The sequence below is a fragment of the Carcharhinus amblyrhynchos genome, chromosome 3 (genome assembly GCF_965287045.1).
Source record: "Carcharhinus amblyrhynchos chromosome 3, sCarAmb.v2.hapA, whole genome shotgun sequence".
Classification (NCBI taxonomy): Eukaryota; Metazoa; Chordata; class Chondrichthyes; order Carcharhiniformes; family Carcharhinidae; genus Carcharhinus; species Carcharhinus amblyrhynchos.
The window spans coordinates 18,793,691-18,816,610 of NC_137326.1; the positions used below are offsets into that span (position 1 = coordinate 18,793,691).

A 22,920-nucleotide genomic window follows, 5' to 3' on the forward strand; every position below is an offset into this window, starting at 1 on the left:
CTTTACTTGTTTAACAGTCTCCGTTGTTGTCCTGACTTTAATGAGAGAATGAATAGGGGACAAGTAAGTCTCATCAATAAGAAGCACAGGCAGTGAATGCATTCGCCACTGGGGACAGGAACAACATCACAAATGAGAGGAGTGTAAATATATGTTTTCCTAGAGAAAAAAAGAAAAAAGTTTTTTTTTGTGGAAAGGAAATCCATGTGCTGGGCAGCGTGTTACATTCAACCTTCTGGCTTCACAACATTAAGAGGTAAGAGAATGAACTGTCTCTGCTGACAGAGGCTGTACCCTGTGGGGGTCTCGAACCCGGGGCTGCCGCAGTCTCAGCAATTCCTCAAATCGCTCAACTTTCCTCACGTTGCCAATCCTCCCGGGGAAGCCAGCCCCCAGCCAATGGGAGCTCCTGTGGAGTATCACATGCAGCGGAGTGTGGAGGCTGAGAATGGGTTCCCCCCCTCCTCCTTCACCCATTATCCGCAGATTGTAATTAAACCTCCCCAAAATAAATGACATCTTATTCTACATCCTGACTCTTTTTTCTCTTTTAATCACAGCAACGCTTATTTAATGTCCCCCCCCCCCCACCTCCCACCACCCCTTCCCCGGGCTGTATCCATCACCCTTTTGTCTCTCTCTCGAAGCAGAATCCACATAGATGTATATGCAGACATACAATAGTGCCGGTGAAATGGGTGGTTAGTTGAAACGCCATTGTGGGTGAGAGTGTTTTTAAATGGGTTTCTTTTGGTGCATTTTTTAGTCAGTCTGTGCTGGGGAGCTGTGGTGACAGCAGCACTCAGTCACACATTCATACACCCACCCACACATACACACACACAGGGAAGCAGCCGGTGCCGTCTTAACACACACTTGAACAGGTAGGAAACAACAACGTTATTCTTTCTGCAGGTACCTTTTTTTTGAACGTGCGAATATTTTATTCGGTGGAAGCACCGCTGCTGGTTTTTTTTTGTTTTTTTTCTTTCCTTCGCAACCTGGTTTTATTTTCTGTCTGACCTTGAGGTGGTAGTGATGTATTACAGCAGCATCAACGCTCCGTTCCATTTCAACATGCACTGTTTTGAGTTTTGCTAGGAAGAATACGGCTTGCAGCAGTGGAACCATGCTAATGAACTGCACTGTAATCTAAATAATTTTATTGTTTAAACCTTAAGTTATTTTAACATTGAATGTTGCAGCTGTTTGCCCATTCTGTACCTCAACGGTGGGGAACGTTTAAACGCAGTTCTATTTTTAACTATCGTTTGTTACTTGTACAACTATACATTGTATACTGTACCAAATAAATCTATAAACTGCCTATAAGTTATATCAGTTGCTACCTTAGTGCGTGACCACATAACGAGAATATTGTTTCATCTAAGGCAAATATTCATTGAATTTACGTGTACTTGAATATATGTACTTTTAAACATAATAACCTATCCAGGTAATTAAAGTTTTGATAGTCTCTAAAGGTGCCAGTGCCAATTGTTCATAGAATGTACAAGTAATCTGTAATCCATACAGGCAAAAAACTTTTCATTTGTCATTTATATGCAGTCAGTGTCTCCACGTTGTTTAACTTATCTCTACTTAGAAATCAGCAATGTTTTCCATTAAAAAGCCCTTTTTACTTTTCATATGAGTAGCTATTTTACAGTTGAGTGGAAGACAGTGAAAAAGCTGCATATACGATGTAAAGTTTATCAGAAAGACTGCAGGTAAAGATTTAGACAGTATTGTATATTTTCACCTGAATGGGGCTTCCAGTGTATTCTGCTATAGTTCGAAATGTTAAAGTGTGCTGTACTTTTAGCCTTACTAGATGGGGGCACACGAGATTTAAATAGGTAATCAGCACTTCACACAATCCCTTATCAACCTGCTGTAAGGGGTAATAATTAACTCTTTTTTTTGTCTCCCTCTTCTCATTTCAATGACAATCGGATTTACCAATCTGATTTGTTTAGTCATACTGTTTTGTTCCTCTGTACCCAATCTACTGGGGTTTAGCTCCTACATTTATGTCCTGAACTGGTGATTTGGAAATAATAGGCACTGATTGAATGCTGTCTAATAAGCTATTGTGTTAATCTTAAGGCTTTGCCTGTATGTTTCTCAGGAACTTCATGAGTCCTGGCTCATTTGGAGACAGTAACTGCATAAATATGTGTTCAATATTTCATAGTGATGTTTGATTTTTCTTGGACACAGCCATTCAGTTATATTTGGCAGACAGTTAATCATATGAAACAACTGTACAGCTTCATTCACAGCAACTATTTTATCGATGTTGTTAAAACAACATATCTCCCTGATATTCTCTGAAGATAGACAGTAAACAATCACAAGAATAAATATCTTGCCCATTAGTAAATTAGTATCTTGATTGGAATAAAACCATGTATGGATGTTTTCCTTTTTTAAAATGAATTTTAGAGTCCTTATTGGATTAAACTGCATACCGTATAGATAAGTTCTTCAGATATATGTTTTGTGGGAAGTAATCAGTGGAAAGACCTGTACTCAGTGAGACAGGCTTATAATGACAAAAAGATACAAATCTCAATTTAGTTTTTTTGCATCCTGCCTCCAGTAAAGTAAAATAATTGAAACGTCTTTATGCCGTGATCCATTTTCATCTCACAAAATGTTATTTTTTTAGCAAACAACTGTAGAGAGGATAACGGAGCTTAAGGCACCATTTCCATTTGTGAATGATGCAAACATTATCTTGTTGTGCAAATAACATTTTGTCTTATTTGCATTTATAAAGGAGAAGCAATTTTGACAGGGGTATAATAAAATCTTAACATGAATAAGGAGACTGGATTTCTACATCCTTCAGATATGTAGCCGAGCAGAATTTCAATCTGGAATGCAAAGAGATTCATAATTTGAAGTTTGCTCATTTTCTTAATAAGACTACCATGAAAGAATCTTGCTCCTTTTGTTTTAATATGGCATGTTGTACAGGTCTCTGTTATAATGTCGATTACCAAAATCGCTGCAATGTTATCAGTTTCACACTTGGGCCACTTGAGGCTTGATTTTTGCAGGCTTTGCTTTTAAATGCTAACATAATTATTTAAAGAAATCCAAGTGACATTTGGATTTGATTTGAGCTGAAGTCTCCACTTGGCACTGCATGACCTCAGATGACTCAAATTCAATTTCAAGATAATGTAAAACAGAAGTAGGTTACTCTTGCAGTTAATTCTGCATTGTTAATTATGTATTTTTTAAAAACTGAATAACTCCCCTCTCAGTCCTGATTGTTAGATAACCTAGGGCTTCGTTATACTGATAGTGATTTTTTTTTTGTTAACATTGCAGAGGTATCTGCAAACTAAAATGAAGGAAATGCAATGGAAAACACAGAACAGTCGCAACATTTGTATGAGATTAATTTCATACTGGCGGCCATATAAGCATACTGGCTCACAATTCATATCTCTTTTGGGTTGTGTTGCAAAATATGGTAGCCTTGTAGGATTTAAAGTAATTCTGCCATCTTTCCAGATAAGGTCACACCAAGGGTAAATCTTGTTACATATTCCTATTTACTGTTGCAGAGTTGACATTTAGCAAAATGTGATTGACATTGAGGATCTTGAGGACCTGAACTGTATATTGGACGACCATCAGAAGTAATTCTGATGAGGCCAAGTGATTGTATCATTCTTCAATGTCGGAAACATGTATTGTCTTAGCATAGAATATTCACACATTCAGATATTCTAGAATGTTAGACTGAGGAATCAGTTTTATACTATACATACAATTGATTCGAAGAGTAGAAGCAGCTGTTTCTTAAAGTTTACTGCCAACCTAAACCTGTGTCTTAATATTTATTTTTCACTTTGCAATGGAACAAAGTTAGATATTGTTGGTAATTACAACCAGCCGCTTTGTTTGTTCTCAGATGTATTTCTCATTGATGTGATGACGTGGTTTAATGAGGGAGCTGGCGTAGCTCAGCACGTAGCATTACCTCTGAGCTGGAAGGTCCTGGATTCAAGTCCCACTCTCAGACTATTGGCTAAAATAGAAACCAGTTACTGGCACAGGCATGCCAGCATGTATGTGCTCATCCCCAGTCTGGATGGATGGGGAGGGTTGAATGTAGAAAGGTCTAGCTGGAAGACTAGACAGTTGGTATAAAAAGTGTTCAACCAGCATTGTGGTGATCCCCAAGCTGAAAGGGAAGGAAGGTGTTATCGCTATGAAGGGGAATGACTAGTTTTTATTCTGGATGAATGACCTGTCAATATACCATGTCCACTCCAATGAGTAGTTTCCAAAGTTTAGAGTTGTGAAATCTCTCCCGTTTTGTCAAAGGCTTGTTTGTAAAAGTTTTAAAACAGGTGAGTATTGTTTAAAAAGTTTGCACTATCATGACCCTCTACACTCATGTAAAACGTATTACAAGATACACATTAGAAACAAGAAGCTGCCTTGAAACATGTGAATGTTGAAGGATGTTGCTGAGTTCACCAGGAAAAACTTTTGTATTTTTACCTAGGAATCAGGAGAACACTGTTAGCATGTTGACTGAGATAGTCATAGTACCTGTACACTGGAAATATATCCTGATTTGAGGAAGAGGCGAGTTCCCTGTTGAGCTGTTTCCATTTTGCTTATTGGAGCTGACAGAATATCTGCCCTCCTCTGAAGCTTTTGTTATTCTTTGTCAAATGAAAATTCCCTCTTTCAATTACTGCATCCTCCACGTCACTCTCTCCATTAACCCTCACTCCTTCTCTCCACTACCCAAGCAATCAACAATTCCAGTGGGTTAAGTGGGGCGGCGCGGTGGCACAGTGGTTAGCACTGCTGCCTCACAATGCCAGGGACTTGGGTTTGATTCCCGACTTGGGTCATTGTCTGTGTGGAGCTTGTTTGTTTTCCCTGTGTCTGCGTGGCTTTCTTCCTGGTGCTCTGGTTTCCTCCCACAGTCCAAGGATGTTCGGTGGGTTGGCCGTGCTAAATTGCCCCTTACTGTCAGGGGGATGGACTAGCTAGGGTAATTGCACGTGGTTATGGGGAGGGACTGGGTGGGATTGTGGTTGGGGCAGACTCGATGGGTTGAATGGCCTCCTTCTGTACTGTAGGATTCTATGATTCTATAAAAAAGCTGAGATATAAATTGGGGTGAGGGGTAAAGGAAGGGTTAGTTCAGATGTACGTGGATAGTAGATGTGCTGTACAATGGTTGATGGGATTGAGAACTAGAGGGCAGAGATTTAAATTGATTAGCAAGGAAACCAGAGGCAACGCAAGAGAACATATTTTACACGGTGCGTGGTTAGGATCTGGGATGCACTGCTTGAAGATCTGGTGGAGGCAGATTCAATTGTGGCTTTCAAAAGAGAATTGGATAAGTACTTGAAGAAATTTCCTGAATTACAGGGAAAGGGTGGGGGACTGGGTCAAGCTGAAATGATCCTACAGAGAGCTGACGTGAATCAGACCAAACAGCCCTCTTCCTGCACTAACCTTCGTACGAATCTTTGATTTGTCAAAGCCCCTTTTTCTTCTGTTTGTTAAATCCAATTTCTATAATTCTCCATTCTTTAAACATACTCCTGAGAGTAGCTTCTATTTTTTTTATTTCACAGTGTGGAGTCTGCCAGCTGAATGTTCAAATAATTAAAATGACAACTGATTGACCAAAATTTAGACGGTTTGCTAAACTTTGATCCTGACTTTGTCTTACAAGGCTTGCCGAACAAATCCAATCATCCCAAACTTATTTTGATTGTTTAGAACATAGAACGTAGAAAAACTACAGCAGAAACTTCGGCCCACAAGTTGCACTGATCATATCCCTCCCTACTAGGCCTACCTTTAACCCTCAATCCTATTAAGTCCCATGTACTCAACCAGAAGTCTCTTAAAAGACCCTATTGAATTTGCCTTCACCACCACCGACCGCAGCCGATTCCACTCACCCACCACCCTCTGAGTGAAAAACTTACCGTAAAAAGTCTGACAACACCAGGTTTTAGTCCAACCTATTTATTTGATAACATACTCACAAGCTTTCGGGGTTAGCCCCTTCGTCAGGTGACCCCCTGACATCTCCTCTGTACCTACTCCCCAGCACCTTAAACTTTAAACCTTTAAAAAGCATCTCCTCCTCCACTTCGTCTCAGTGTCTCTAAATAAGGCCACAATGATATTACCGTTTTTGCATCAATGCTCATGGGTGTAAGTGACAGCATGCCCTCTGAATTAGATCCCAATGTGACTTTGGAACATGCTAAGTCGTGCAAATTCCTCCTGGAAGACTTTGCACTACTTAAGCTTTGCGCTGGGCAAGTGTATAACTTGTGTGGTGTGAAAGCCCTACTTTGATAGTGCTTATGCATGAAAAGGAAGCTCAGAAATGTTTTAATATTACAAATAATCAGACAAGATGCTGAAGCCAGCTGTCCTCGCATTAAACAATAGTCAGTGACAGAACAAAGCTCTGTGCAAACACAAGACCTCTGGTTAAAGGTGGTTTACATTTAACAGCCAGGCAGATCCACAAGATAACTTAGTTCATGGGTATTTTTCCCTCTGTAGCTTTGTGTTTGATACAAGTCTGGAGGCACCACCACATTCAGCCATGTACACCAGGACTAAATTTGATCTTTACCTGAGTTAGCTGATTAGTATTGGGCAGCAGTCAGGATAGTGCAGCTGGCTTTAGGTTTCCAGGTTTTGGTAGTGAAAGGAATTGGCTAAGATTTTTAATCCTTATCATTATGCTGATTAAAAAGTGACCTTGTATATGGATGTTGCATAAGAGGCAGGTCTAAGGTTAGCTGCAGTTTCCGCCCTGCAGCTGAAATATCTATCACTGCAAATGTTTAAGTCTCATCTATAAAAAATTGAAACTTGTGTAAAATGCTAGAAGTTTGCTGTTGATGTGCATTATTGCCTTGAGTTGGTTGTAGATGAGAAGTCCAAGCCAGCAATAGTTTTAAGTCATACAAGATCCTTTCCAGGATCTTGTGAGGAGTAGGTAGAGTCGCTATCTCTACATCAGAAGCCCTGGGTTCAAGACGCACTCCGGGAGTTGATGACAAAGGAAGGTGCATTTATAAAGTGGCCAACCAAACAGGTTGGTTATGTGTCTGTATATTCTTCCAAAATTGTCCATGGCAGGCAGGGAGAGAAGGAAGTCCTCCGGTCAGCCAGAGCCTCCAGAAGCCAACAGCAAACCACTGAGGTACCTTCCCAAACATAATCAGGGACCAAATCTATTGTTATTTTCATTTATTCATTCATGGGATATGGGAATTGCAGGTAATGCCAGCAGTTATTGTTCATAACTTATTGCCTTTGAGAAGGTGGTGGTCAGCTGCCTTTTTGAATGACAATGACTAGTGGAGTGTTGCAAAGATCAGTGCTGGGGACTCAGCTATCAATCAATGTTATTTTGATGCAGAGACAGAATAATGCATCCAAGTTTCATAAGAACTAAGGGTAGTAGACAATTCAGCCCCTCAAACCTGCTCCACATTTTACATTATCATGGCTAATCTCGCCTCGGCCTCGACTCCACTTGCCTGCCCATTCACCACAACCCTTCAAATCCTTACTAATTAAAAATCTCTCCACCTCTTCCTTAAATTTACTCAAAGTCCCAGCATCCACCACACTCTGGGGGAGTGAATTCCACAGAAAACTCTTTGTGAGAAGCAATTTCTCCTTATCTCTGTTTTAAATCTGCCACCCTTTCTCTTAAAACTATGACCTCTCTTTGTAGATTACCCTACTAGAGAAAACACCCTCTCCACCTCTACTTTATCAATCCCCCTTGACACCTCAATTAGATCTCCCCCCCACCATTCTCTTAAACTCTAGGGAATATAAGCCTAAACTGCCCAATCTCTTTTTGTAAGACAAATCCCTCATCTCTGAAATCAATCTAGTGAATCTCCTCTGAAATGCCTCCAATTAAATTGCACTTCTCCCTTTTTGAATAAGGGTGTTACATTAGCATTTTTGTAATTCACCAAAACCATTCCTGCATGCAGGGAATTTTGGAATATCGTAATCAAAGGATCCACTATTTCCAATGCCACTTCCTTTGAGACTATACAATGTAGGCCATTCGGCCCTATGGACTTGTCTACCTTCAATCCCAATAGTTTGCTCAGTACTTTTTCTTTAGTGATGATGATGGTTCTAAGTCTCTCCCTTTGTATAACCTCTGCATTTTCTGTTGCCATTGGGATGGTACTTATGTTCTCCGCTGTGAAAATTGAGGCAAATGTTGATTTAGTGTCTCCACTATTTCTGCATTCCCCACTATTAATGCTGCAGCCTCATCTTCCAAGTCTCCAACATTTACTTTAGCTACTGTCTTCCTCTTTATACAGTCATAGAAGCTTTTCTTGTTCCTTTTTATATTTTGTGCTAGTTTTCTTTCATAGTTTATCTTTGCACTTTTTATTACATTTTTAGTGACCTTTTGTTGATCTTTAAAAGTTTCCCAATCTTCTAGTGTGTCATGGCCTTTGCAATACAGTATGCCTTAGTTTTTGTCTTTATGTTCCCCTTATCTTCCTTTCTTAGCCATGGAAGTCTTTCTCTCCTCTTACCACCTTTTTTTTCTCTCTGGGATATATTTCAGTTGGGAGGACTTGAATATCTCCTTAAGCATCTGCCACTGTTCATCAACCATCCTACCTTTTAGTCTTCCTAGCTAGTCCATTAAGGTCAAATCTGTTCCATGGAATTTCCTTAGTTTATCTCCAGAATGGTAATATGGGATTCCAGTTTCTCAGCCTCAAACTGAATTTGAATATCTAGAATGCTATGATCACTGTTCCCCAGAGGATCATAACTATGAGATTATTTATTAGCCTGCTCCCTGTTTGGTTCCAAAACACAATCTCCAATAGATTCAATGAACTCTCCCTCGAGGGACCCTTGCCAATTTAATTATTCCAGTCAATATGCATGTCAAATTCACCCGTGATTATTGCCATACCTTTCTTACAAGCCTTTGGTATTTCATGGTTTGTACTGTGACCCACTACAGAATTACTGTTTGGGGATCTATAGATTACTCCCACTAGGGATTTCTTTCCCTAGCTATTTCTTATTTCTACCCACACTGATTCTACATCTTGGATTCCAGTACCTAGATCATTTCTCACGACACCACTAATCTCTTCTTTAACTAACAAAGCTACACCATCTCCTTTTCCTTCCTGCCTATCCTTCCAAAATATTGAGTGTCCTTCAATTTACAAACCTGGTTTCCCTGCAACCACGTCTCAGTAATTGCAGCTAAATCATTCCCATTTGCCTCAATTTATGCTGTTAGCCCATTAATTTTATTCTGAATGCTTCATGCATTCAGATACAAAGCCTATAAGTTTGCTTTATTTTCCAATTTCCCTCTTCTTGTAAGAGTCCTTGGTGCAATATGACTTTCAGATGATCTGTCACTACCTTTCTGTTGACACTCAGACTCATCACTAACCTGTACCCCTACCTTCTTTAACTTTGACTTCCTAATTTTCCATTCAACTGAACCCTCACCCCCACTATTTAGTTTAAAGTCCTCTCCACTGCCTTAGTTATATGGTCCACAAGAACACTGGTCATAGTATGGTTCAAATGTAGGTTGTCCCAGTGGTACAGCCCCCACTTTCCCCAGTACTGATGTTTGTGCCCCATAAATCGAAACCCACTTCTCCCACACCATCTTTGAGTCACGTATGCATCTCTCAAATTTTACGTATCCTCTGCCAATTTGCATGTGGCTCAGGTAATAATCCAGAGATTATCGTCTTGGAGGCCTTGTTCTTTAATTTAATGCCCAACTCCTCAAATTGCCGACTCCTTCCTCATTCTACTTACATCGTTGATACCTACGTGGACCACAAACATGGGATTCTCCCCCTTGTAAGTTCCTCTCCAGCCCAGAGCAGATGCCCCCAACCCTGGCATCAGGCAGGGAACACAGCCTTCATGACTCTTGACTGTGGCTATGGGGAGCAGTTTCTATTCCCCTGACTATACTATCCCCAATTATGACTACATTTGTCTTTCCTCCACCCATTTGAACAACTTGCTGACTCATGATGCCATTGTCAGTTTTTGCTCATCCTTCCTACAGTCCCCACTCTCAATCACACAGGGATTGCAAAACTATTGTCATTGATGAAGGAGTTATCAGTGGCTCAGGACACTACCCGGAAGAACTCTTCAGTGATCTCCTGGGACTGAGATATCAGCCTTCAATGATCACGGCCATCTTCTTTTGCATTCGGCATGACTCGACAAGTGAAGAATTTTCTCTCTGATTTCCATTGACATCATCCTTTCCTTGATGCCATGCTTGATCAAATGCTGCCTTGATTTATTTTATTCACTCCTGGGATGTGTGAGTCATTGGCAATGTCAGCATTTATTTTCCATCCTTAATTGTCCTTGAGATAATAGGGGTGAGCCACTTTGATGTCAAAGATAGTCACTCTCGCCTTCCCTCTGGAATTCAGTTATTTTGCCCACGTTTGGAGGCTGGAGCTGAGTGACCCTGATGGAACCCAAACTGATATTGACAGTGACTTGCTGAGAAGCTGCAAAGATACAACGGTTGAGAATGGAAATTATACAAGTGGCATTATGTGGCTTGGGATTTTTTTACATCAAGCAAGCATGTGATTGCTCTTGTAGAATATAAAGTGGACTGGTATGAGGGTCACCTTATGTTAATAAATGAATTGCAAATGTTTTTGGTTAACTGTCAGTCAGTGCAGTCCTACCTGTTATATATCCAGCTCACAGCTGATCCTGCATCCTGCACATGGGATGGAGGATGCCCTGCTGTTGTCCCATACAAAGGGCATCTAAGCCACAAACATAATGCCACAAATGAACAGGTTCCAGGAGCTAAAAGGCCTCCTTGAGTTAATATGCATTGGAACATGCTGTCACTGGTGAAAACAATGGCCTGGATTTTGCTGTAAATAAGAGGTTATGGTCAGTCATTGTTATTTCAGGTGATATATATTTTAAAAGGGTTGCAAGTTGCTTTAGGACTGAGCACATGATTTGGTGGTGACGCCATTGGGTGTGTACTCAGGCTGCTGTTTTACTTTCAATTTTGTATTCTGCAGAGTAGAGAGCAATATAACCTATTGTGTGTTTCTTTGAGTCTACATGTGCAAACAAAGTCCTTTCTTTTTCTGTTAAAACCCACAGCCTTAATTCAGTTAGGACAATACAGAAAGAAAATCGGTGGTGAGGTGGGATTTTGTTTCAGCGAGAGCATTAAGAAAAGATCCAAAGGTAGAAGAAGAGTTGTAGGTCCCCTCTCTTTGAATATTAGAGGGCTGGGGGAAAGTCACCAACAGGATTAAAGTGTCAGTCCCAGGATGATTCAAGTAAGTGTTGTTTTAAGAGTGTGATCTTCCAACCAGAGAATGATGAGAATTTGGGCAGCAACTGGCATATTTGAAAAGAATAGGATGCTTCGAAGTACAGTTAGGTCCACTTAAAAAAAAATCAAGGCAATGGTCACCAGATTAAAAAAGGGAGAACGGGGAAGACAGTAACAGAATATAAATGTATACTGAGCAGTCTCAAGTTGCTAATGCCTGCAATAAAAATGGCAGATCAAATAGGACCCATGTATCCTGCAATGAAGAAAATGAACCATGGAGTTCCTATGTACAGTGTTTTCTGAATAAAATTGCAAATGAGCTGCTTGTACCAGTTTTTCTCAGTACAATTGGAAATAAAACTGTTAATTTGCACTGAAACTTGGTCTAGCAAACCCAGGAACCAAACTGACAACGACTTAACAAAGATTCTTGAAGAACATCACTCTCCAAAGCCATTGATCATCCTGGAATTGTTCAAGTTCCACCAAAGGAATCAAGTGCATTCATGTGCATTCCTTCATTCATAGCAACCTTAAAAAGGCTGGCACAACATTGTGAGTATGCATTAGACAAGTCTCTTCGAGATTATCTAGTTTGCACTCTCCAAAGTAAGGCTATCTAACGTAGAATGCCTACTGAACGCGCTTTGACTTTAAAGACAGCAGTAGAAATTGCACTGTCAATGGAACTGATGCTGATGAGGTTTCACAATTTGGTGCAGGAATGAAGATCCACAAGTTGGGAACAGCCCATAAAAGTCGAAATAGCAAGAAGCAGGTCGTAGGTGTGCCAAAATGGACCATTCAGCAAGCGAATGCTGGAACAAGGATACTCAGTGCGAGAATTGTTGAAAAATGGGTCACACTGCAAAAACTTATTGGGCTAGACCAACTTCCCCTGAGATGGCTATTCAGAAGAAGAATCCAGGTATCTTCGAGAAGAAGAACAAGTTGCATTCCACAAAAATAACTTAAAACATTGAAGAAAAGAATTGCAACTGCAAAGAAGAAAATGTCCAGAGATACAATGAAGTGCTCCAGTTGAATGTCTTATCCATGCAGGGTGAATCTCATAAGATCCTGGATGATTCCAAAGTTAAGTAGACAATGTATTAGGATGGACGTTGGTGGACAACTGGTCATATCTTTTGATTCTTGAGATTTAATACAAACAAAAGCTGAAACATCTTCTTTTACAACCAGCTGATGTGATTTTAAGGACATGTACAGATGAAATCGTGCTGTATTAAGGTGTGTACCATTGTTAGCTGCCAGCCGAGTGCAAAGATGATCACTGACCTTATCTGCACATTCATCTGATATAAAGATATGAATTAATCAGAACGCATGCTAATGCTGCTGCATTATCACGCTTATCTCTACCTATTGAGCAGATACCACCAACTAGTTTTGCTAATATTCTTTATTTTCACTAGTCGATCATTTGCCAATGACAGCTTCTCAAGTTCAGAGACATACTAGAAACAATCCCCGTGATGGATAAGTTATTGAAAGGAACAAAAGCTAGAACACATCATTCTCATCCTGATTTAAAAGCATTTGTATCAAGAAAGCTTGAGTTAACTGTCTGAGTTTTGGGTGTTTATTGTGGGAGAATCTGAGTGATCATTCCTCCGAGTCTGCATGGAAGAGTTCTTGAACAACCACAATAAAGACATCCTAGCTTAGTCTGGATGAAGGAATTAGTAACAGTTATATCTTGGTGACCCGTTCTGCATGTTCAAATAGAAGAAAAGATGGGAGAGTGTGAATCAGTGCACAAATTGGAAATTCACTATTGTTGTTTTCTTCTCGTCTTTGGGAGAGGCCTAAAATACCATAGCAGTGATTACGTGTAGATTTTGCTTGTATATTTGAGGATTACACGTTCTTAGTCATACTTGATGCGCACTCAAAGTGGCCAGTGGCCACAAGTTATCATGTGATCTGCTACACCTGAACAAACCATTGAAAAACTGGATGAAATGTTTGCAAGATTTGGTAAACCAGAACAGATTGTTAATGATAATGGTTTCCTTCACAAGAGTTTGAGGATTAACTAAAAATAAATCGTATTCAGCATTTAAAATCCATACCGTATCATCCATCAACCAATGGATTAGATGAAAAATTTGTACAATCCTGAAACATTCTTTAAAAGCTTCAACAGAGCAAGGTTCGTTATCACATCATGTGAATAACTTTTTCTCATCTTATAGAAACACTACTCATGCAACTACCCAAAGATCACCTGCTCTACTACTCTTAAAGTTGAGAACTACGTTTGATACGTTATTACCTTTAGAAACTTTAGAGATAGTGGAGCGTCAACAGTAATCTCAAGCTGCTCACCGAGAAGTGAAGGCAAAACAAAACCCATTTCAACAAGGTGGTCAAGTGTTGATGTGTAATTATGCCACAACTGAAAAATGGGTATCAGCCATAGTTTTTAGCAAAAATAGGTCCAATTTCTGACACAGTTTAAACCAAAGATGAGCTAGTTTAATGATGCCATGCTGACCAATTCTTATCACCTCAAAATAATACCCAGAAGTACCAATTTCTTTAGTCTCTAGCATTGTGAGTACTACTATGGGATACTCAGTTGAATCTGAGTTGCCTAATCATTGTGTCTGCTATTATACTGAGTGGGAATGATACAGAATTAGTTCCAAGAGAAGAAATGTCCACTGAAGTTGGGATGTATACCTCTATTGTCAATGGCAGTCAAATTCCAGAATGTCATATACGCCAAAGAGGAATAAATGTGCACCTAATCGACTTTCTTATTAACTGTATATAATGATCAATGGTGCATAGCACTACATCAAGAGTATTATTGATCATATGCTTAACATTGCAGTAATTTGTTGTCATGAACATAGAAGTAGAGGGAAAAATTATATATTTAAAAAGAGTTGCAGATTGCTTTAAGAGCTAATTACATGATTTGATGGTGTTGTAATTAGGGTGTGTGTTCACGGTGCTGTTTTACTTCCAGTTTTGTGTTCTGCAGACCAGAGAGCAGCTCTTCAATAAAACCCATTGTGTGTTAGTTTGAACCTATGTGTGCAAACATCTTTTTCTGTTAAAACCCACAATTCTGAACATAGTTAGGACATTACAACAGGGTAAATCAGATAATAACCTCTGGCATCCACACGTGCATAGCTAAATATGGAAATCCGGAAGCTGCTATCAAAGGTTCCTTATGGTATTACAATCCATGGTGGTAGACTTTTCACTGACATCACTGTAATGATATGAATTTGGAATAGTTGCAAATGTTAGGGCTAGTCAGTTTAGGATTGAATTTTTAATTGTATAATAAGTGATGATTTCTTTTGAACAACCTTTTTGGCTCTGAAAAGATATTTTTACAAATATGGAACCTTATTTTTTCTGAAGGAAATCCTTGTTATTAATGTTTAAAGAAAAAGTTCTGTTTGTCTGTCTAATATCCCTTAATTCCATCTGCATTTTCAAATCTTTATTTTGCTTCCTGTACATGATGCATGCTGTAGGGCGCTGGATACTGTTTGGTAGGTCTTAATAAAGCCTTAATAAGTAAGTAGGTTATTTATTAACTATAGGAGCTATGTACATATACAGAGGGTTTGAAACGCAGAGCTGTCTCCATTCTCGTTTGTGTGCAGGGTTCTGTCCAGCACGAAACTGATCCCCTAGTTGTTCTCCTACATCACTGCATGGGCAGTGCTGTGCTCAGTCACACATTAACCCTATATGTGCCATAACCCTTATGTAGTTTATATATCCTGCTTTTAATTCCTAAACTGTGAATGGCTGAGTGAAGATTCTTTAGTTTTGTTGAGTCTCTCAGTTACCTTCCCTGTTGGCAGGTGTCCTGGCCCCTCCTAGATGGTGTTGCACCAAAAACGAATGCTTGATAACTGGAACTTTCAGCTAGCAAGCTTACAAAAACTTTACACTGATGCAGTGGTCCACCCCCGGATGAGATGTGTTGAATCTCCAGTCTGTTCTTACATGAACCATTGGCTCCAGAGTACGTATAATGAATTAAATTAAAAATTTGGTCCAACAACAACTTCTAAATCCTTCATGAGAGCTGCATGAATCAATAAATTAAAAGTATTTTGCAAATAGATCTTAGCAAAGATTTCTCCTGAGATTTGCAACTCTTTGTAATGTTGAATGAGGGAACAATGTGTCCAAAACATTGCTCAGAATTTCAAAGTTCTGACTCTTTCTCCCTGATTGTCATCAGATCAAATATGAATCCTATGACAACTGGCAGGATACCTTAAGGGTACTGATATAAATGTCATCTGCGGCTCAATGGGTAGCAAACTTGCCTCTGAGACAGAAGATTGTGAGTTTATGTCACACTTGAGCATAAAATCTAGGCTGATACCCCAGTTCAGCACTCCTACAGTGCTGCACTGTCAGAGATACCATGTTTCAGATGAGACCCAAGACCCTGCTTGCCCTCTCAGGTGAATGCTATGACATTATTTGAATAAGGGGGAGTTTGCTGCGCAATATTTAAGCAGATGAAGTGTTCAACATCATTTTGCTGGCGGTGAGGTTTTGCTTTCACATGGAAATTGGTTGCCATGTGACCTACATTACAACATTGATGACATTCCAGAAAAAGTTCATTGGCAGCAAAGCACCTTCGGACGTCATGGGCCCATGAAGGGTACTTGCTTTATTTGATTTGATTTATTATTGTCACATGTATTAACATACAGTGAAAAGTATTGTTTCTTGCATGCTATACAGACAAAACATAGAGAAGGAAACTAGAGAGTGCAGAATGAAGCATTACAGTCATAGCTTGAGTGTAGAGAAAGATATAAGTCTTATTTAAAACTTAAGTCTTATTTTCTTTTAATGTTGCTTGGAGTACTAAATGTTGCTTGAAACGGCGAATGTGCTGTTGAATACATAAGCCAAACATACCTCAAACAGAATCTCTCTCTGTAATTTCAGAAGGAAAGTTCTGAGGTGTATTAATGGTCACTGGCACTGTTCCCCAGGGTCATTGGTGGTTTTCCCGCCCACTTGAGGATTTCAGAAATTTGGCATGGACATCACATTTGTTGCCCTATCGTTAGTTAGACAACACAGGGGGCAGAGTCCACCTCCTCCCATTCATTCTGGCTGCCTTTCAGATGCGCACTCTTATCAATCTTTAACCTTTGTGCAAATGGATCCTTGCTGATACCTATTAGATTGGATGCCAACAAACTATAATATTCTTCTCAGATTCTCACAGAGCAATTAAAGTTAAAAGTTTATTTATTAGTGTCACAAGTAGGCTTACATTAACACTGCAATGAAGTTACTGTGAAAATCCTGCACCTGTTTGGGTACACCGAGGGAGAATTTAGCATGGCCAGTGCACCTAACCAGCATGTATTTCGGACTGTGGGAGGAAACCAGAGCGTCCGGAGGAAACCCACGCAGACATGAGGAGAACGTGCAGACTCTGGACAGACAACAACCCAAATTGGGAATCTAGGTCCCCGGCACTGTGAGGCAGCAGTGCCAACCACTGTGCCACCGTGTCACCCAGGTTTCCAGATTGGGCAACTCCCCCAGCACCCCCCCACCGAAGATTCCTAAAACTTCCTCCCCAACCTGGTGTGAAAAAGTTGTCTGCAGCTGTGCTCCTCAGACTGTTAAATAGCTTTCTGTGATCCCCACTGGGACTTCAGCTAGCAGTGCAGGGAACCATAGTGACCCAAGCCAGGAATTGGACCTGTGTCCCCGACATCGTGAGACAGCAGTGCCAATCACTGTGCCACCGTGCTGCCCTCTAAATGGGCCATGCTGGTTATTTGGACCTCTGAGTCGTTAGTTCTACTTCACAGCAATTCTCCGTCTAAGCTGAGCAGTTAGATATGGAATATCAAGGGCAAATTGAAAGATGCAGCTCCTAAGTAAGCTATTTCTTGCCTTTTCCTCTGATCTGATGCTTCATCTTTCAGCAGTGCTGATCGGTGATCTGTCTGAAGCGAGCAAGTCGCTGCCTGGGGAAAGCCCTGTAATATTCCCTGTTTTTTTTTTTAAATAGTATTATCTTTCACTTGACAGTGTGCCATTGGGAATTTCACTGAGATCATTTACTGACAGTTGAGGCTTTGACAAAATTAGTAAATTGACAAAATTGCTTCTGAGCCTGGTGTTTAACGCAGACAAGCAGTGTCACTGTGATAGTTGGGATAATTAGTAATATGGTTCATCATGCTGAATCAATCACACTGATTAATGTGACAACCTCGAGTGCGTATGGAGGTTTTAAAATCGTATTTTCATCATGATTCGTATTTATCAATAAGGAAAGTCTGTTCGTGCACTCTTTCAGTAAAGGAGCAATTCTGTTGCTTTTGGCAGGATGTTTTTGGATGGCAGGGGTTCCCTGCACCGCCAGTTGAAGTCTCAGTGGGAAATGCATCTCCACCAATCACAGAAAGCCATTTAATACTCTGAGGAGCACAGCTGCGGACGGGATTTCCACATGTGGGTAGGAGTTTGGGAATCTTGATGGAGAGGGCTGGGGGAGATGCCCAATCTGGAAAGGGGGCCCTTCAGGGATCCAGATCTGTGTGACTTGTCGGGCTCTCTCTCTCTCTCTCTCTCTTTCTCTCCCCCCCCCCCCCCCCCCCCCCCCCCCCCCCATGCCCCTGAACTACTACTACCAGCCTCAAAATTGGGGCCTGGCAGGAAGTGGCTTTTAAGTGGCTAATAATTAACCACTTATGGGCCTCAGTTGGTGCAAGGGTGGGCAGACTGCCCAAAGCCTTGCCTGGCCTGCGTTCGTCAAGGGTGGGCGTCGGCCTGGCAGGAAGGCCATCCAGGGATGTACAGGTTCCCAGCTAGCACACTCACCAGTTGAGGACTGTAGAATTCTGCTCATGGTTGTGAGATTACAGGCAGGATCTGGTACCCCGCCCCATTGCCCTGTGGTGAAATTGAAGATGGAGGGAATTTGATTGGGCACTGCCACCTTCCTGTGTCCACCTGATAAAGTTTGTGGTAGGAAGGCCTGTGGGCAGTCTTCCTGCCACGTTACCAATTGAAGCCTTTAAGTGCTGCAGCTGATATTAACCCAGTGACGGCAGAGGATGCCATGTGGGGAACATGATAACATACCCTGTTGGGGTTGCTTGTGGCATCCCAAGGCGGGATTGTCTCTCATTCAAAGCCACTCAATGCCTGATTGAGGGCCCCGACACCCTGGCCTGGGAAATTGCAATGATCCTTGCTTTGTAGTCATACTGGAAGCAACCGTCGCCTCTGGCTGGCAACTATTGGTAGGTTGGATGTATGCAGTGAGGTATTTTTGGTGGATGATCTCTCAACCGTCAAAGTCGGACAAGATGTGGCAAGCCTTCCTGAAAGGAGATGGTGAGGTGCAGGCTCCTATCACCTCCACAAGATTCTGTCCAAAGTTGGTGTTAACTATAATATGTTCTTTTTTCCTCTCATTATTTTTTGAATAAGGAAGACCAAATCCATTTGCCTTTGGCCCTGGTTATAGACTCTACTCTGCTGACTCCTCCTGAGTTCCTGTTCGTTCACTCAGACTGTGCAAAACTTGGTGTGCTCTTCATTGTAGAACTGAACCGCAAAACTCACATCCTATCAATGACCAAGACATGTCCACCTCTGCAGCACTGCCTACCTTAGCCCTTGTGCTGCTGAATCCCTTGCCCCTGTTGCCCATGTTACCATACCTAGACCTGGTTATTCACGTGCCATCCTTGAATAGCAAGAGCTTGTTCAAGAGTTAGTGCCTTGAGCACGCTAGGTTCTACTCCAATCCCCCTCTCCATCTTCCCCACCAACTCTAAATCCTTGTTAACCTAGACTGAGACCAGATCCCATGAAAAATTACATTTTATATCCTTGTTATCTTCAAATACTTCAGTTGCCATCTTGGATAAGCAGCAAACTCCAGCTTTGAATCTACCCTGAACTCCTTGTTCCTCTGACATTGACATTTTGTAGATCTCCTCCACCCACGTCTCTCCGTTTTTCCTCCATGAGATACAGACTGTTTGTTCTACCCTTTGGGACACCCCTCCAAGTTCCTGTGCCTCTCCACATCTCTCTTATTTGCAAAACCCATTTTTGTCTAAGCCTTTGGTCATAACTTCTAATCTCTCCCTCCATGTGTTTTGCATGTGTTCCCTGATTCATTTTCCAGTTGTGAAGTGTTTAACATTTTTATATCCAGTGAACTTTATGCAAGTTATTGTTATACTCATGTTTATGATGTTTTTTTCAGTTTGCATATTTCTTTTAGCTTCTTCCCATTAGCTGGGCTGGGAAGCTCGGTTGATAGCACTCTCACTCCTGAGGTCAGAATATTCCCGGCTCATGTATGACTCCAGAACTTAAGTACAAAGATCAATGCCGGGACTCTCTGACCTTGTCCGCGGCTAAGATTCTCTGGTTCCTCTGCTGTGAATGGGGATTTAACAGAGCGCCAAATTCTCTGTTCTCACTGGCAGCAGTGGTGGGGGGTATGAGACTAAAGAATTCCAGCTCAAGGCTGCCACTCTAGTGGAGTACTAAGGGAGTGCTGCACTGTCAGAGGTCCCATCTTTCAGATGAGACTAGGTTGGTGGGAATCTATGCAAATTCACATTGAAGTAGAAGGTGGAGAATTAGTGAGTCTGAAAGGCAATGGGTTATGCACTTTACTGCAAGGAGTACAACAAATAAAGCAAAAAAGCTAAGGACACAGATAGCAATGTGGCACTATGATATCATAGCTCTTACAGAAAAATGGCTTAAAGAGGGACAGGCAGTGCAGTTCACCATTCCTGGTTCCAGGGATTTCAGATGGGATAAAGAGGGGGATAAGAAAAGAGGGTTGTGCAGTTGAAACGATTCACATGGATTTTGGCAAGGCATTTGACAAGGTCTCATTGCAGATTGGTTTAAAAAAAAATCCCCTGGTGTCCAGAAGAATGTAGCAAGCGGGGTATAAAATTGGCTAAGTGGCAGGAACCAAAGGTTGATGGATGTTTTTGGGGTTCCACAGGGCTTATTACTAAGTCCCTCTGATTTTATGAAGTATATATTCATGATTTGGATATAAATGAAGGGGTCATGATCAAGAAGTTTGCAGGTGACACAAAATTGGCTGGAAAATTGATAGTGAGGAGGGAAACTGTGGACTGCAGAAGCTATTAATGGACTGGTCAGATAGGCAGAAAATTGAGCTTTACCTGGAGCAGTGTGAGGTGATGCATTTAGGAAGGTCAAACAAGACAGATGAATACATAATAAATGGGAGGAATATGGAATACTTTTTTATTAGTTGAGACATAGAATATGAGAGCAGGGAGGTTATGATGAAACTGTATAAAATATTACTTAGGCCACAACTTGAATGTGGAGTGCACGTCTAGTCATCTCATTACAAAAAGAATGGCCTGGTAGGTATGGATATGATTGGCACAACTTGTAGGCTGAAGGGCCTGTTTGTGCTGTAGTGTTCTATGTAAAATGCTCCTTAGGTGAGCCAGCATTGATACAATAGGACGAGTGGCCCTCTTCTGTACTGTAATTATTCTATAATTCTATGAAACTGAGGACCAAACTATCCTCTCCCTTGTGGATGTAAAAGATTCCATGAGTCTATTTTGAAGAAGGATGTGGAAGTTTATCCTTGGTGCCCTGATCAATATTTATTCCTAAATTGACATTACAAAATCTGATTATCTGGTCATTATCAGATGTTGTGGGAGCTTGCTGTGCCCAAATTGGCTTCTATGTTTCCTATGTTATTACAGCTATTACATTTAAAAGGCTGTAAAACACTTGGCTCCTTCCTCAATCACAGAAGGTGTTAATGCAAGTCTTTTTTGTTCTTGATTAATTGTATACCTCAAAATCCCCATGGTCTGAACGTTTCACTTGTTAGCGCGAATTCCAGTCACGACTGGGCCCGGAACATGATTTCACATTGGCCAATTAACCAGGGAGCCAGCGTGAGATTGCTAGAAAAGTTTCAGCACTGTCAGGGAGGGCGGCAAGAGGGCAGGCGGGGAGAAAAGGGAGGATGCAGTCTGACACTTCTGACATTCTCCCTCAGAGAGACAGCCGCTGTGGAGCTGTGAAAAATAAATTGTGAATAAAAGAACACTAGAGAGTGCCTTCGGCAACATGTTCCTCAGTCCCCAGACACCGCTTTCAATTTTATTTCAACCCTGACATTTCATTCCTGCCCTGGATCGAGGTTGCAGCGAGAATGTAAAGGCCACCTGGCCTATCAGCCTGCCCATCACTGCAAAAGTGGACAGGCCAGGTAAAATTAAATTCAATTGGCTCCCTTGTTGGGCTAAGTCGCCTGCTTGACTGTTGGCGGGCGTGCTTCCGACTCTCATCCGCACCCGCCAACCGAAACATTGCCTGGGTGCGTGATGACATTGGGGTGCGTGCCTGAAAGCGTCTCACATGTGACCACACGCTTCCTGGTTGGGTCCGCACCGGGGTGGCACAGCGGTTAGCACTGATGCCTCACTTAGACCTGAGCTCAATTCCAGCCTTGTGTGACTCTGTGTCTGCGTGGGTTTCCTCCGGGTGCTCCGGATTCTAGTCTGAAAGACACGTTGTGTTAGCTGCATTGGCCGTGCTAAATTCCCCCTCAGTGTACCTGAACAGGTGCCAGAGCGTGGCGACTAGGAGATTTTCACCGTAACTTCATTGCAGTGTTAACGTGAACCTATTTGTGACACTGATAAATAAATAAACTTTAAAACCAAGGAACATAAAGTTCCCACCCACGAATAAACCTGAGCACTTTGCTTTGGCTTGGTGCCTCTATAGAATATCCCAAAAATATTTTAGTCAAAGCTGCTTCTGATATGTAGCTCCAAGGTCCCTTTCCTTCTGAGGCAGTTCACTTGCTTTCTATCGTCTACAGTTAATGGTTAACCCATATAATTTATGAATGGTCAAATAAAGAAAATGGTAAAGTTAATCTTGATTGGCAAGTGGGTTGGGCATAAGTACAGAAACACCAAGCAATCAAATAGCTGAACTATCAGGACCCAGGAATCATGGGCAGAGTGTTTCCACTCAGCTGCTCACCTCAGTTACCAATGAAGATTACTATCCCTCATTAGGCAGGTTTTTTCCCCACTCTAGGACATGCTGTTTGGAAGGAATGCTTCAGCTGACAGAATATCCTGCCTCCCAGGGGGAGGGGAGAAAGAAAGTACTTTTCCTGTGGGGTGATTTATAGGGTCGGACTGGAACCGGCTGGGTGGAAATGAACATCCACAGTGCGCACCCCCTGCTTTCTAATAAATGAGGGAACATGGCTAATTTAAGGATGTAACACAAGGGTGAAATGGAAAACCACAGAAGAGAAACACAAAGCTATGAGTGAAAGCTGTAAATTAATTAACTTTAACTTGATCACGATGCTCACCTGCCTTATTTTAAGTGATTCTCTTTCACTGAAAATAAGCATTAACTGTCGACATTATAGGAGCAAAAATAGAATG

General features: G+C 41.3%; 1 protein-coding gene across 9 annotated transcripts in view; it reads left to right on the top strand.

Moving 5' to 3' along the window:
* Window positions 1–712: 712 nt before the first annotated feature.
* Window positions 713–22,920, top strand: part of atp2b2 (ATPase plasma membrane Ca2+ transporting 2) — an 830,803-nt gene continuing 808,595 nt past the window's right edge. For 4 of the 9 annotated variants that reach the window (XM_080181801.1, XM_080181802.1, XM_080181805.1 and 1 more), the window contains exon 1: window positions 714–884. The gene's annotated coding sequence lies outside the window, so the exon portion shown is untranslated. Of the gene's footprint in view, window positions 885–22,920 lie in introns of all 9 variants that reach the window. The other 5 variants (XM_080181804.1, XM_080181807.1, XM_080181814.1 and 2 more) reach the window with 2 other exon arrangements.